The sequence below is a fragment of the Carcharhinus amblyrhynchos genome, chromosome 9, assembly GCF_965287045.1.
Source record: "Carcharhinus amblyrhynchos chromosome 9, sCarAmb.v2.hapA, whole genome shotgun sequence".
Lineage (NCBI taxonomy): Eukaryota > Metazoa > Chordata > Chondrichthyes > Carcharhiniformes > Carcharhinidae > Carcharhinus > Carcharhinus amblyrhynchos.
In genome coordinates, this window is record NC_137332.1 from 45,221,027 (window position 1) to 45,235,891 (window position 14,865).

A 14,865-nucleotide genomic window follows, 5' to 3' on the forward strand; every position below is an offset into this window, starting at 1 on the left:
CTGGCGCTGTGAGGCAGTAATGCTAACCATTGTGCCACCCCTAGTGTAACCCTTTATCCTACATTTATTGTCTATAACTTAAATTAATGGCCAGAATTTTATGCTTGCCCATGGATGGGTTTTTAGGTTGGTGGGCGCAGGTGTGTGGAATCAAAGGGATGTGATTCTCTTCAGGTTCCCACCTGCACTGATCACACACCAATTTTATGCTGGGATGGACAAAGATAGGAATTCCATTCCCACCCCAGTTGAGACACTTAAGTGGCCATTTCCAGCCCAGCCTCAATTTTTAGAGAGGATTGAACGCCACCGGAAACTCAGAAAGCCCCTTTTGAAGTTAGGAATCCCCCCCCCCCCGCACCCTCCTCCTAAGATCCAGTAGCCTCTTGATATGTCTCCTCTGCAACTCCAATCTCCTTTTTTTGACCCCTTTAAGCCTTCCCTACCTTCTCCTCCCTGGCAGCTGCCAGGGCCTCTTGCGCTTGGAACAGTCTCAGGCATTTCTGCATTTCTTCTTCTGTCTACTGCAGCGCTGTCCCTGCAGGGATTGGAGCGATGTCAGCCAAACTAATTGGCTGGCAGCTCTTTAAGGTGGAATTTTCTCCTGAGTGAGGGGCAGAAGTCCCTCTGCAGGCATTTAACTGTCATCCGAGCATGAAATAGCTGCAGGGCATTCGTAATCATTGGAAATGTGTTCCCTGTCAACTCTTTGGATAGCAGGAAATAAGATCCCACCATCTGAAAAATCCAAGCCAGTCTTTTGGATTGCCCTTTTCCATACTATCTTAAGGTCTCTCAGATGCATCTTTACCAGGTTGCAAAGCATAAAACTCTCCAATCATTTTCTCATAACTCCAACTCTCAGGTTCATCTCTTCTCTGCATTACTTCCAACACTTGAATGTCTCTCTTGACCCTCAGCAAATCGGCATTTGACACAGAATGCAATGTGTATTATGACCAGTGCACTGACATGTTCGATCCCTCGTTCATCTGATTGCATTCCACTGATTTGACTTTGCAGTTTAACATTCCATTGATTTTGTTGATCACTACTGTGCATTGATGGGATTTAAACTAGATGGCAAAGATCTTCAGAATGTGATAGTCTGCCATATCTTTATTTTCCAGCAATATCTGTCACCTCCTTTGAAATAGATAACAGTTTCCTGATTCAGACATTAAATCGTAAGCACCAAAAGTGGCACACTTCAAATATGATTCTCTTCCAGCTCCACAACCCTCTGAAATATCTGTAGTATTCTAATTATCATCTCTAGAACATCCCCGATTTCAATTGTTCAATTATTAGAGGCTATCTTTTCAGTTGCTTAGCCGCTATCTTTGGAATTCCTCCCCTACACCTTTCCATCTCTCTACCTTACATTCATCCTTTGAGACTGCTCTTGAAATCCACTTCTTTGACCAAGCTTTTGTCTGTCTCCTAAAGTGACTCAGTGTCATATTCTGTTTATAATGCTCCTTTAAAATATTTTAAATAAACTGCAAAAGCACTTCTTCACTTGGTGAGATGGTGAGTTGGCTGTAGTGACTTATTACCCATCCAAATATCTGTAAAAAGTTACCATATCATTCCCCAACTCCCTATAAAATTTCGAATAAGAGGCAGGAAGGTGTTGGGGAGAGGTCCCAACACCAACCCACAAAATTCTCAGGCCCAAACCCTTCTTTGCTAGCCTTTTGCAGGGCAGAAGATTTTGGTCAATATCCCAGGTAGTTGCCGTATCTTCTCAGATTCAATGGCATCTGTCCCTCCCGTTTAGTAGTTTGAACATCATCATTTCGTGGAGCTTTTGTAGAGAGAAAAGCAGTCACTATATTGTTACAACTTGTTAATGTCAATTACATTGTTAAGGTTAAGATAAATAGCTGATGGGTATTAATTATCGTTCGGCTCATAAAAATAGTGGATGTTTTAGTTACAGTGCTCCATCAGGGGCTGTCACCTCATTAATTTGTTTTATCGATTTATTGTATTGTTTTAAAAGAGCATATCAATAAGGACGGGGTGTAGAACTGTGAGACTGAGTAAGTCAATAAACTCTTGCAGTAAGGAAATGCTTTGTACCTTGGTTTCAATTTCACCAACTGGCTTGGATCCTGCTAATGTTTAACTTACTGAAACAGAGTGGGTTGTCTTTCGGTCAAAGGTTAAAATTCGAAAAGTCCAAAACAGGAACTCAACCTGCCTCAAAACTGCCAACTTCTGTTTTTAACAGAGTGGGATGAAGGGTGAATAACTGATAAGAGGCAAGCTCTTTAAATTGATGAGATTGTGAGTCTTCATTTTAATAGTGATTCTTTTTTTAACTCATGTTGATCAGATTCCCCAGGGCTTGGAAACACGCCAGCTGGAAGAAAGCCAGGAGGGCTAAGCGCCCCTGCCTTGTGGGTCCTGAGGAGAAATAGCACTTCCTTTCAGCCAAAATATTGCCCAATATCCTTGTTGCCCCCTCCTTGATTTGTTGGCTGCGCAGCCTCCAACACATTAGAAGCTTTTATCATCAATGGTACATTCTGCATCCCATTCCTGTCCACTACCATCCCCAACACATACATATGTCTGCCATAAAGCTCTTAAATTGAGATCTGTCCCCCTCTTCCATGAGACCAATCTGCTCTTAGCTGTGGCCTTGTGCTGTAGCCTTCCCCTCCTGATAGGTCTCCAGCCAATCAATCAGATTAGCTGTAGGCTGGAAGACTACAGAATGTTCTGGAAATTCTCCCAGCAGTTTCATGATATTGAAACAGTGCACCGCTCCCGCCGTTGTCCTGTCTGGAATGAGTCTTTGGGATAAAGTCGAATCCAACATTTTAGATCAATGGCCTTTGATCAGAACAGATTTGATGAAAAGACTGAAATGTCAACTATTTTGCTTTCCACAAATGCTTCAAGATCTGCTAAGGGAATATTTCCAGCATCTTCTGTTTCTCTTGCATCCGTTTAATAATCAATAACTTAAATGTATCCTTTTCCTGATGTTTTCTTGGGATCTATGATGTGGAGGCATCGGTGTTGGACTGGGGTGGACACAATAAGAAGTTTTACAACACCAGGTTAAAGTCCAAAAAGTTTATTTGGAATCACAAGCTTTTGGACCGCTGCTCCTTCATGTGAAAGGAGTCTCCTGATAAAGGAGTGGTGCTCCAAAAGCTGGTGATTCCAAACAAACCTGTTGGACTTTAACCTAGTGTTGTGAGACTTCTTACTATTCTTGGATCTAGCACCACTTCCAAGGCCACATTTGTTACTTATCCTGAGTTGCCCTAAGAAGTTCATGATAGGTTTTCCTCTTGAATTGTTGGAGTTTTTGTGGCAATAATGCTGCCAAAATACAGTTAGGTAGAAAATTCTGGGGTTTGAACCTGGAAGCAGTGAAAGAAAGGTGATGCATGTCCAAACCAGGATGGTGTATGATTTAAATATGTAGATGATAGCATTACTACTATATTGCTGCTCTTGAACTTCTCGGTGGTATAAATCACAGAAGAGGGTGGTGCTCTCAAAGTAACTTTTGCAGAGTGATTTGCTACATGGTATCCTGCAGATCACACACATTGCAGCCTCAATGAGTCAGTGGTGAAAGAGGTGAAAATTGAATCACATGTCAGTGACATTGATCAAACAAACATTGATCAAATTGTGTACTGTAAAGACCAGAGATGTGATCTGAATTGGATATTCATGTCTCCCAAAGCTCTGCTACTTCAATGTCTTCATAGCTACACTGAGGGGCAATAGTCACACACCACCTTTGTTTAATAGGTTATCTCTTCAAAAATATTTTCTGTTCCCTCCCTCATCATCCATTATCCTCTCCATTCATTGCTAGATACCTTCCATCCTCCCACATGTGTAAAGTGCTATATAAATCTAAGTCATGATTGGATAGGGAAACAGGTTGAAATTAAAAGCTGACTTTGGTGGTTGTTTTGCACTGCTGTGTAATACCATTGCAATGCACTGCTGCTTATTGAATTTCTACATTACAGTGACTAGGCTTGAAAGAAAGATGTTGAAGAAGTGAAATCTTTGTTTTTCAACATGCAATGAAGGAATATTGAAGTACAATTATGGTTATCGAAGTAAAAATGTAAATGGAACTACAAAGTTGGGGACTAGAGAAAAGCAAAAACACCAAACAGACATTTCTTCACATTTACATTTCTCTCGAGTTTTGGTGGAACACATTGTCATTCTAGTCTAATGATAAATAAGTTAAGCGAGTGAACTGTACCGTTCAGTCATACATTTGCAAGGATATTTCAAACAAAACTGAATGGATCAAATGTCAGGCTTGTGCAGATATTTTAACTGGATCCAGGAAACAAAGAAACAGTTATGCAGGAGCCTAACATATAATCCTTTGCACCAGATTTACATTTTAGGTTTGGTTTGATAAGGTTACCATCTGAAAAATTGGATGAATAAGCCTCATTTTGTACTTATAACAGAAAGACCCTTTGCTTCCAAACATCAAGTAGACATTTCTGAATTGAAGCGTTATTCATGAATGCTTAAATTGTTTTATGCAAGTTTACTAAATTGCCAGCTGCAGATCTCAATGTCTTGTCATTTGCCTGAATAAGAAGAGTATTAAGTGTGCTCATTATGTAGGATTAGGATGGGAAATATAAATATTTTGATACTCGCATATCAGATCAAGTAGCTTTGTCTATAGACCATAACTGTTTAGTTAAATAACTATCACAATATTCCAAAGGTTAACAACTTGTCTCTGGGAACACCTTCTATAATAAGGTTTGCCTTGATTATGGATATGTATTTTACAGAAGTTTTCATTGGTTTAAATTATGCACTTATGTCTGATCAGAGGATAATGTACTGTTATCAGACAATAGGATTAATAAAAGTTAATATGGTTTGTTTGAGAGAGTAATAAGTAATGTATCAGTGTTATAGTCCAAGGTCAAGTTTATACTAAAGTTTTGATATCTGCAAGCTGAAGTATCCAGCTCTCTGATGACCTTTATTACAGAAAAGCAAATACCTTGTCTACTCCATACGTGTTGTTAAAATTGCACTTTGTTATAGGAATGTTATCTCATGCAAAATGACAAACCTTTTCTCTAACTGTAGCATTATATCGGCTCTTTATAACCCTAGTCAGTTCAAAACATCCATACCAATACTATTGGCTAGATAATTTCGCCAACCCAATGGAGATGGACTTGGAGGCAGAAAAGCTGGTAAAATTGGGGAGGGAAGTATGACATCTTCCCACTGCCACACAGCATATTGCCTGCGACAAATCCTCAATGGAAAAATAATCAGTAGGTCTTTCTATCCTTTTTGTAACAGGACAGCACCAATGCTCACATCACTCACACCAATGGCCATCTTGAATTGCTTTGCATAATTTGGTATACAAAGAACAAGGGAAAACACAGCACTTGAACTAGGCTCCTCGGCCCTTCAAACCTGTGCCGATCATGATGCCATAACTAAAGAAAACTGGTCCATCAGTCAATGATTTTCAGATTGTCAAAGACATCCTGACATTCAGCTGTCCACTGAAATTTCCTGTGCTTTTTTTCAGCATTTCAATCAGTGTGGGACAAATAAAACAAAAATAAGCTCTTTACTCCTTACCCCTCACACCCACACACACTCCTCGTGCTCATCCATGCCAACCCCTGCTAGCTCATGCTCATGGAAAGTCACGATAGGCTGGACCCAGTCATGAATCCTGCCAGGCCAGGAGATTTGCCCCTAACATAACTCTTCCGCTTCGGAAAAGCGAGGGGAAAAGTGTAGGAAATTGGGGAACTAAATTGAATGTTGCATTATCTGATGCACAGAGTATTAAAACATAATTTTTCTGTATATTTTACAATCTAATACTTAGTTATCAGTGTATGAGTAGAATGATTTCTAAGCAAATGTTCTAACTGTTGTACCAATAAGCGTCTAATTTTTAAAACCTGAGATCGTGATATTTCTTTTCTCTTGCAGCCCTCAGCAGAAGTGAATGAAATGAGCTGTCTGGGATAAAAGTGTCTGGTCAACTGGTACCTATTATCACAGAATAGTTATAAATGAACCTGGTTGCGATATTGTATCTGCGTGTGCACAGTGTGTGAAGAGGACATAGTACTAATTAGGATGTCAACGGAGTCAGAAATTCAACAGGTTGTCAGAGCCAACACGAGAAAGGAATCCAAAAAGAAAGGTAGGTGATCATTGTTGTTGCCTGTTCATCCAGCTCTGTATTAATAAATATTCGTCAGTGTAGTAATCTATGAACTGCATTAATAAATCCATCAGGTTTCAGAATAAAGTTGCTCTGTCACTCTTGCAATAGTTGTATTTTAGAAATGATCTTCTGGATTTATTGTAGCATGTATTTTGCCTCGAGTGGACCCTTCTTAATTAGATGATAGTGGGACTAATTGACTTCAGTTCTTCTACTCTTAAAGTTAGAGAGAAAATAGTCAGATATTTGCCCCTGATTGATATCCAGCACTGAGGAATACATGTGCAGTTGTTGGATGAGATCATGATTACACTCAGCCGTCCTCAGTTGATGAACCACCCAGTACTGGAATTGTGGTCTCACGCATGAGAAGTAGAGAGTTGAATAATGTATTGAAAGTCTGCTGGAATCTTTGGTGTCATTACTCAATTTGAGTACATGTCGTCAAGAAAGGAAAGGGACAATATTTGAAAATAAAAACAATTCCACCCTATATCATGAGACAATTTGCACTCATACTATATATGTTTTTCTAAAAATGTATTTATAGATTTAATGTAATTGTCTTTTAACATGATTGTTAATTTTTGTTTAAATCCAAATGGGAAAAAGATCAAGTCATAACTCCAAAGAGCTCTTTTGATCATGTTTATCATGTTTGTACTTTTAACAGCTGTCCACAGAATCTTATTCAATGTTATCCCAATTTAAAGAAAGATTCGATGGCTATGAACTTTAGAATTGATTTGAACTTACCGTGATTGATGGAAATGGAAAGAAGGGAGCAGTTAAAAGGAAGCAGCTCAATTTCCCCTTCTGTTCCCATCAATCTGAAAGCTGTTGGTTTTGACGTAGGATGAAGTACCCACCTGAATCTGGCAGGAGTTTATTAATAAATACAAATGAGGAAAAAGTTGTATTCAATAAGAAATGATATTAAGGCTACAGCTGATGGTAAATGCCAAGCTGTTCAACCCCAGCTGCAAAACTTGAAACAACTGCCCTCATATTTGCATTTGCAATTTGTAGAGCATAAGGAGAGGTTTTCAAATCCAGAAATTACGTCCCTAACTGCTTGTAATGATTTTATAGTATAGTAAATGTTTATTAAGAAGTAGAAAATAAACTGAAACAAAATGGAATTATAGTTAGATATGGCAATGATTTCACACAGTATCAATGCTTTAGAACTGGTCTGCGAGATGCTCTCTCCATAAAATCTCTCTGAAAGCTTCATGGTTGTTTACACTCTTATAGCACCTATATTTATGGTTACTAATTATATTTAAAGTGGTTTTTGAGTGAATAAGAAGAATGTTGCATATTTGGAACTGAACTGGAACAGTTAAAAATTAGAGTTGAGCAGTAGTATAGTCCAGTTCAGTCTGTCTTTTCCACTGTTGGATGTTCCATGCTTTTATATCAAAGTCATGATAAAGCATCCACAGTCATATCTTCTCATCCTGCCGCACATATAATCTTGAAATTAAATGGCTGTAATACTAAGTTCTATCTAAACAGTCTTTGCATTTTTATCTTTAAACTTCTCTTGAAATTTTAGTGGATTATGGTCAATGTAACAATTTTCTCTGATGAATTGCTGGCAACACAGATGTTAAATGTTAAAATGTTGTAATGCCAATACCAAACTCAATGCCTCCTTCTTGATGGTTGAATATTTCCTTTGATGAATATTTAATTTCCTGAAAGAAAACAATAGGTCTTTCTATCCTTTCATCATCCTCTTGTAACAGTACAGCACCAACACCCACACCACTCGCATCAATAACCACCTTGAATTACTTTTTATAATTCAGTGCCTCCAAAACTGGTGAGGTGCTCAACACTGATTTCTGTTTGTCAAAGGCCTCCTGCTGTTCAGATGTCCACTGAAATTTCCTGTGCTTTTTCAGTAGTTCAGTCAGTGGAACAATCACACTGCAAACATTTGACATGAATTTCCTGTAGAAACCGCTCATGCCTCGGAATCTTAGCTCTTCTCCTCTTATTGATGGTATTGGCTATTCCCCAATAATGTTTGTTTTTACATTCCAGGGGGCCATTTGCCTATGTCTAAGCATATGGCTTAAGAACATGACTTGAACTTTCACAAATTCACTTTTAGCCAAATTTACCACAAAGCCCGCATTGGTGGTAAACTTTAAATGTTCTAAATGCTTCTTCCACATGACTTCTCACTACTTAGGGAAGTGAAATTTTTAATTCTTCCAAATGATCATTTCTCTCAAAGCGTTATATGTTTTGTTTATTTTTAATGCTCTTATTAAAGTTACCTATTCAAGTTACATTGTTTGATTCTTTCATATTCTATATATGTTTGTCCTGATTCCTTCCTTAGATTCTTAAACTTCTGTCTGAGGTCTCTAACTATTATCCATTGAACAATATTTAAATATCAGAAGAAAACACTCTAATTTCTAATTTATCACAGTTTCAGTTCCAAATTCTTTTACTCATTCTAGTCACTCTGTCAATACTTTACCTCTGACACATTGTATATCTTCTCCCTTGAATTGTAACAACCCATTTAAACATACTCCTGTAAACATCCTTACTAAATTATTCTACGTACATGTTTAAGTCCTGCCAAACATATTATCATATCAACTACAATATAGATTAACACACTCACTTTGCCCCTTGCTTTAATTACTACTCTCATGCCCCATCAGTTTAAAAAGTACACAAATATTCCAGAAAAATATTATAATTTCTCCGGCTCCTGACATGTTTTCCTGACCCTATACAATGATCAATAGCTAAATAAGGTTTTGGATGGAGTAATGGGTTAGTGCTTTTTTTCTTGATATTGAAATTCAGAATTTAAATCCAGTCAAATTGATGGACAAATGTCTCTTGATTGCTTCTGATGGTTTTGAGGTCTAAGAAATGATTTTGAGGCAAAACATCTCAGTCCAACTCCTTCTGTTTTTTGGAAATATGGCACCGAATTAGTTGTAATGTAGCCCTCCAAACGTCAATCTCCATTTCTTTATTAATGTTCAGAATAAAAACAGATTATTTCCCTGGGATACACTGACCTTCAAAATATGTTTTATTTTCAGAATGTATGGTTGACAGCAGAAGTATGCAGGGTCACATTATTTATATTGTCTGAAATGTCAGCATTTGTAATTTCTGCCCCAGCCTGAGGTTTGTAGCTCACTACTGTGCAGTGGTGTTCTTGGCCACAGCTGGTATTTTTAAAGCAAGTGGAATGATGATTGACTGTATTAGCCAATGCATCGGAGATGGTCAGCACTTGTGACTTTAAAATGATGTTCAATGGGGGATTATCCAATCAACTCCAAACTTGTGGGGCAGGATCTTTCACTGAGGATTAGGACTAAATGCATGCAGTCCCAAAGCTGGACTATGTCAGGAATAGTCATCTGACAAATTTTTGTCAGATTGGTCATTGAATAGTCAGAGGGCACACTTCTCAGCTAACTAATGAGAACAGTGAGCTCCTGATGCTTCAATGTCAATAGTAGCTCTGCAACAGTGAAAGAGCTGCAGCCTGCCACTGCAGTCAGGAGAAGACACCTCAAAATGAAGGTGCTAGCTCAGTACATTTAACATGTATAATTTTTTTAAAAAAACGACCACAGCTGCCCTTGTAAAGGGAGGGGTTAATTTAAAAGCAATCTGGAGTCCTGGGCCCCATGGACTGCTGCCAGGAGGCCACTTCCTTTCTCTGGCTGTGTTTCAGCCACTTCCAGTCAGCGCAGGATCAAGGTCTTAATGATGTATTCCAGGCCCAACTTGGCCACCTGGACTATGTAGAGGAATCAGAACATCAGCCAGAGAGGGAAATTCCACACCAGCCCACCCCTGTTCCTGCCCCTGGTATCACTATATCTTTCTTTTATTGGATATATTGTCAGGACATCATCAAAATTCATCAAGAGTAGTAATTAGATGAGATTATAAAAGAATTAATACTGAGGGACATAGGCAATTCCACAGTACTGACATACTAAGAAAGAATGTGTGAAGACTTATGATGATCTGAAATAGATTGAATTCAAGGAAGAGGAGAGTGCAGAAAAATAGTATACCTTTTCAATGTCAATTCTCAGAAATCTACTTCTGGCAATTTCCTTTACTATCTAATGGGTTTAGGCCATTGGACAAGTGAATGATCTAAGGAAAATGTCAGTTTAACAGTCTGGATAGAGGTATGAATCACATCCACTGTGACAGCAGCTTATTATATCAATCACATGAAAGACATGGGTATGCAGACAGCTGCATTAACCTCGAGCTGATGAATTCTCACAATGAGGAGATGTGGCACAGTGGTTAGCACTGTTGCCCCACAGCAACAGGGACCCGGGTTCAATTCTGGCCTCTGTGTGGAGTTTGCACATTCTCCTCGCATTGCCGTGGGTTTCCTCCAGGTGCTCTAGTTTCCTCCCAAAACCAAAGCTGTGCAAGTAAGGTGGATTGGTCATGCTAAATTTCCCCTAAGTGTCAGGAGGACTAGCAAGGTGAATACATGGGGTTACGGGGAAAGAGCCTAGGTGAGATTGTTGTCGATGCAGGCTCAATAGGCCAAATGACTTCCTTTGGCACTGTAAGGATTCTACTTGATGGCATATTCTACTCAATGAGTTCCTGTAATATAGCTAATTGAGAAGGGAATATCTGATTTTTGCTTTTGTGAAAAGGGAACAAGAAAAAAGTTGTACATTTTATTCTAGCAATTAGATTAAGGATTGAGCTAAGTATGATCATATTACTAAATTAATGAGCATACCTTGTCCTGTCACTTGCAGTTAATTTACTGCCAGGATTCACGTTGTCACACTTTCACATCTTAGTGCAGCTTCATGTTCTGTTAAATCATCAGAGTAAACTTTCCTTTAAATGCTCAGTACAGGGAAAGTGACTCTTTAATGAATTCTAATACTTTTTTTCAAAGAGGAATACAAACGTAATTAATTGGATCAGTAATTTGAAACATGAATTGATAATCAGGAGCAAGACAATAGCCAGTACAAAAGTAAGTTAATGAAGAAGAGCTGAAATAGTATAACTGCAGACAGGTCTCAACTAATTAGCCTCATCCCAAGTTGTTGAATATTGTACTGGACGAAGACTTTCAGAAGCCTTTTGATTATGAGTATACAACCTTTCGTATACTACCTAAAAATGTCCTTTACAGCCTAAAGTTTTCAATAAGACAAGGAGCAAACACAGCGGCTCAATGGTTAGCGCTGCTGCCTCACAGAGCCAGGCACCTGGGTTTGATTCCCAGCTTGGGTGACAGTCTGTGAGGAGTTTGCATGTTCTCCCCGTGTTTGTGTGGTTTCCTTCCACAGTCCAAAACTGTGCAAATTAAGTTGTTGGCTATGCTGAATTGCTCCTTAGAGTTAGGGGGATTATTTTGGGTGGCGTGGTAGCACAGCGGTTAGCACTGTTGCTTCACAGCTCCAGGGACCTGGGTTCAATTCCCGGCTTGGGTCACTGTCTGTGTGGAATGTGCAAACTCCACACAGACAGTGACCCAAGCTGGGAAGCGATCTGTCTGCAGTTATACTATTTTAGCTCTTCTTCATTAACTTATTTTTGTACTGGCTATTGTCTTGCTCCTGATTATCAATTCATGTGTTTGCGTGGGTTTCCTCCGGGTGATCCGGTTTCCTCCCACAGTCCAAAGTTGTGCGGGTTAGGTTGATTGGCCATGCTTAAATTGCCCTTTATTGTCCTGAGATGTGTAGGTTAGCGGGATTAGTGGGTAAAATATGTAGGGATATGGGGGTAGGGCCTGGGTGGGATTGTGGTTGATGCAGACTCGATGGGCCGAATGGCCTCTTTCTGTACTGTGGGGTTTCTATGAAATATGTGGGGCTACGGGGTTGGGCCTGGGTGGAATTGTTGTCAGTGCAGGCTCAATGGGCTGAATGGTCTCCTTCTGCATTGTAGCGATTCTATGATTCTATGACATGATTAAATAGGTAAACCAATTAAAGAAGAACACAATGAGTGATCACAATAGGATTGAGACTACAAGTGAAGGAGGTACTGTATGGGTTTTCCCTGATATTACAGATCCAAGTCACATTTTTATCTCAGTGTGAGATGGTTGGGGGCAATTTTCTGTATTTGTAGACTACACCATGTTAGAGAATATTGTGGACGCCAAACAGGCAACCAAAATCTTGCCGCTACCTGTTTTAGCCCAGGCTTACCTGTAGTAAATAAAATTAAATACATCAAAAGGGAATGGACTGAAGTCAATAGCAGACACTTTTATCCATTGTTAAGAAGATCTTGCCATGGGGAGATTAAAAGAAATTGTTTGCGCCTAATGGGTTTAAAATGTGACTGGGAGGCTCCACTAGTGGGCCTATCACCAGGATCCATAATGTCCACCTATTTCATGCCTTTTTAAAAACGGAAACCAGGTTCCTATGATACAAAAAGGAGATCTATTTACATTGTAGAATCCCAATCCAGATAAAACAAGTTAGACTTGCAATTTCACCTAATAGTGTGTTAGCTGTATCCAAACCTGTTGTAAATGCTCAGCTCAGTATTTTATTTCATAAATGTTAAGTGCATGTACAAAAGTCCTCTTTAATTTAATTCTCCCACCTCTTTCAAGTGAAAATCCGTGTTTCAGCCTTATGTGAAATAAGCAAGAGCTAAAGTACAATTTAAAAAAGAGAATTTAATTAATTAGTCCCTGATCAATAATAATAGTTTTCCATGCATAACAAGCTGTTTTAGCCATTGGATTAATGAGATTGTTAGTCCTCCCTTACTTTGTTATCGATAATTTTATTCCTGTTACATATCATTGCTACACTACCAAGTGCCACATTTAATTATAAGCCTGTTTTTGTTTCTGTCCTGTTAAAAGGGATGATGTATGTGCAGATGTTTTCCTTTTGCAGAACTAATCATTTTCCACAATGCAATCAATAATTAAAGTTTTCTGGAATGTTAAAGATTGCTGTGCAATGTAATGTCTTACTTCATCCTGAAACTGACCATTTCCTCAAGGTCAGCTTTAGTCCAATACTTTAACAAAGAACAAAGAACAACCCAGCACGGGAAACAGGTCCTTCGGCCCAACAAGCCCGCGCCGCCGCATCACCCTACACCTATTCTACCCTGCATATCTACAAATAGAACCCCTGACTTAGCCAGATTCAGGGGAGAATAGTGTCAATTTGGTAAAAACCAATCAGCCTAAGAGCACATCTTTGGGGTGTGGGAGGAAACCGGAGCGCCCGGAGGAAACCCACGCAACCACAGGGAGAATGCACAAACTCCCACAGACACAGGCCCAAATCCATGTACCTGCACAGCTAGCAGTGCTAGTCACCGAGCTGTTGCGGCGCCCGTCTACCGGTCCAGGATCAAGCACACACACCGACACGAAGTACTAGGCCACTCCCGGAGCCTCCAGGAGCAGCCCACGCACGACCCACCGTGTGCATGCCCCTCGTTTGACAACGAGGTGGACCTCCACCTGCGGAGTGAAAAGACAAAAACGTTAATCACAAGCCTGCCTTTCCGGTGTCTCCCGAGGTTCTAACCCTTATTCAATAACCCCTACCATAACCCTCCATCCTCGTTTCACTCATGTGCCTATCTAACTGAACCTTAAACGAGTCCAACGTTCCCGCCTCCACCACCCCACTCGGTAGCGCGTTCCATACCCCCACTACTCTCTGCGTAAAGAACCTTCCTCTCATATCCAAATTATACCTCTCCCCCCTCACCCTTAAATCATGTCCTCTTGTATTCGTAACCAATCTAGGGAGCAGTCTCTCACTATTGACCCTGTCTATTCCCTTCAGTATCTTTATATACCTCTATCATGTCACCCCTCAATCTCCGTCTTTCCAAAGAGAACAGTCCCAGTTTCTCCAACCTTTCCTTGTAACCCAACCCCTCCATGCCAGGCAACATCCTGGTAAACCACCTCTGCACCCTTTCCAGAGCCTCCACGTCCTTCCGGTAGTAAGGTGACCAGAACTGGACACAGTACTCCAAATGCGGTCTAACCAACGTTCTATACAACTGAAGCATTAGACGGCAGCTTTTAAACTCTATACCTCTTCCTATAAAGGCTAGCATTCCATAAGCCTTCCTGACAACATTCTCCACTTGTGTCACAACCTTCATGGATTTGTGAACCTGCACTCCCAGGTCCCTCTGTGTTTCTATACTCCTAATTTGTCTACCTTTAATCACATAGCTCCTCTCTACATTATCCCTTCCAAAATGCATCACCTCGCATTTGTCAGGATTAAATTCCATCTGCCACCTATCTGCCCAATGCACCAACCTATCTATATCCTGTTGTATCACCTGACAATCCACTTCAGTACCCAACCCTGCCATCTTGGTGTCATCAGCAAACTTGCTGATCACACCACCTACGCTCTCTTCCAAGTCATTTATGTATACTACAAAGAGGAGAGGTCCCAGTACCGAGCCCTGCGGCACACCACTGGTCACTGGCCTCCAGCTGGACAAAGTCCCCTCCACAACTACCCTCTGTCTCCTATTGCCCAGCCAGTTCTCAATCCACCTAGCTACCTGACCCCGTATTCCATGCGCCTTAACCTTTAAATAAGCTTACA

General features: G+C 40.0%; 1 protein-coding gene across 1 annotated transcript in view; it reads left to right on the plus strand.

Moving 5' to 3' along the window:
• dab1a (DAB adaptor protein 1a) overlaps window positions 1-14,865 on the plus strand; it is a 229,285-nt gene that overhangs the window by 11,913 nt on the left and 202,507 nt on the right. Inside the window, exon 2 of the mRNA XM_080196471.1 lies at window positions 5,998-6,214. The gene's annotated coding sequence lies outside the window, so the exon portion shown is untranslated. The remainder of the gene's footprint in view (window positions 1-5,997; window positions 6,215-14,865) is intronic.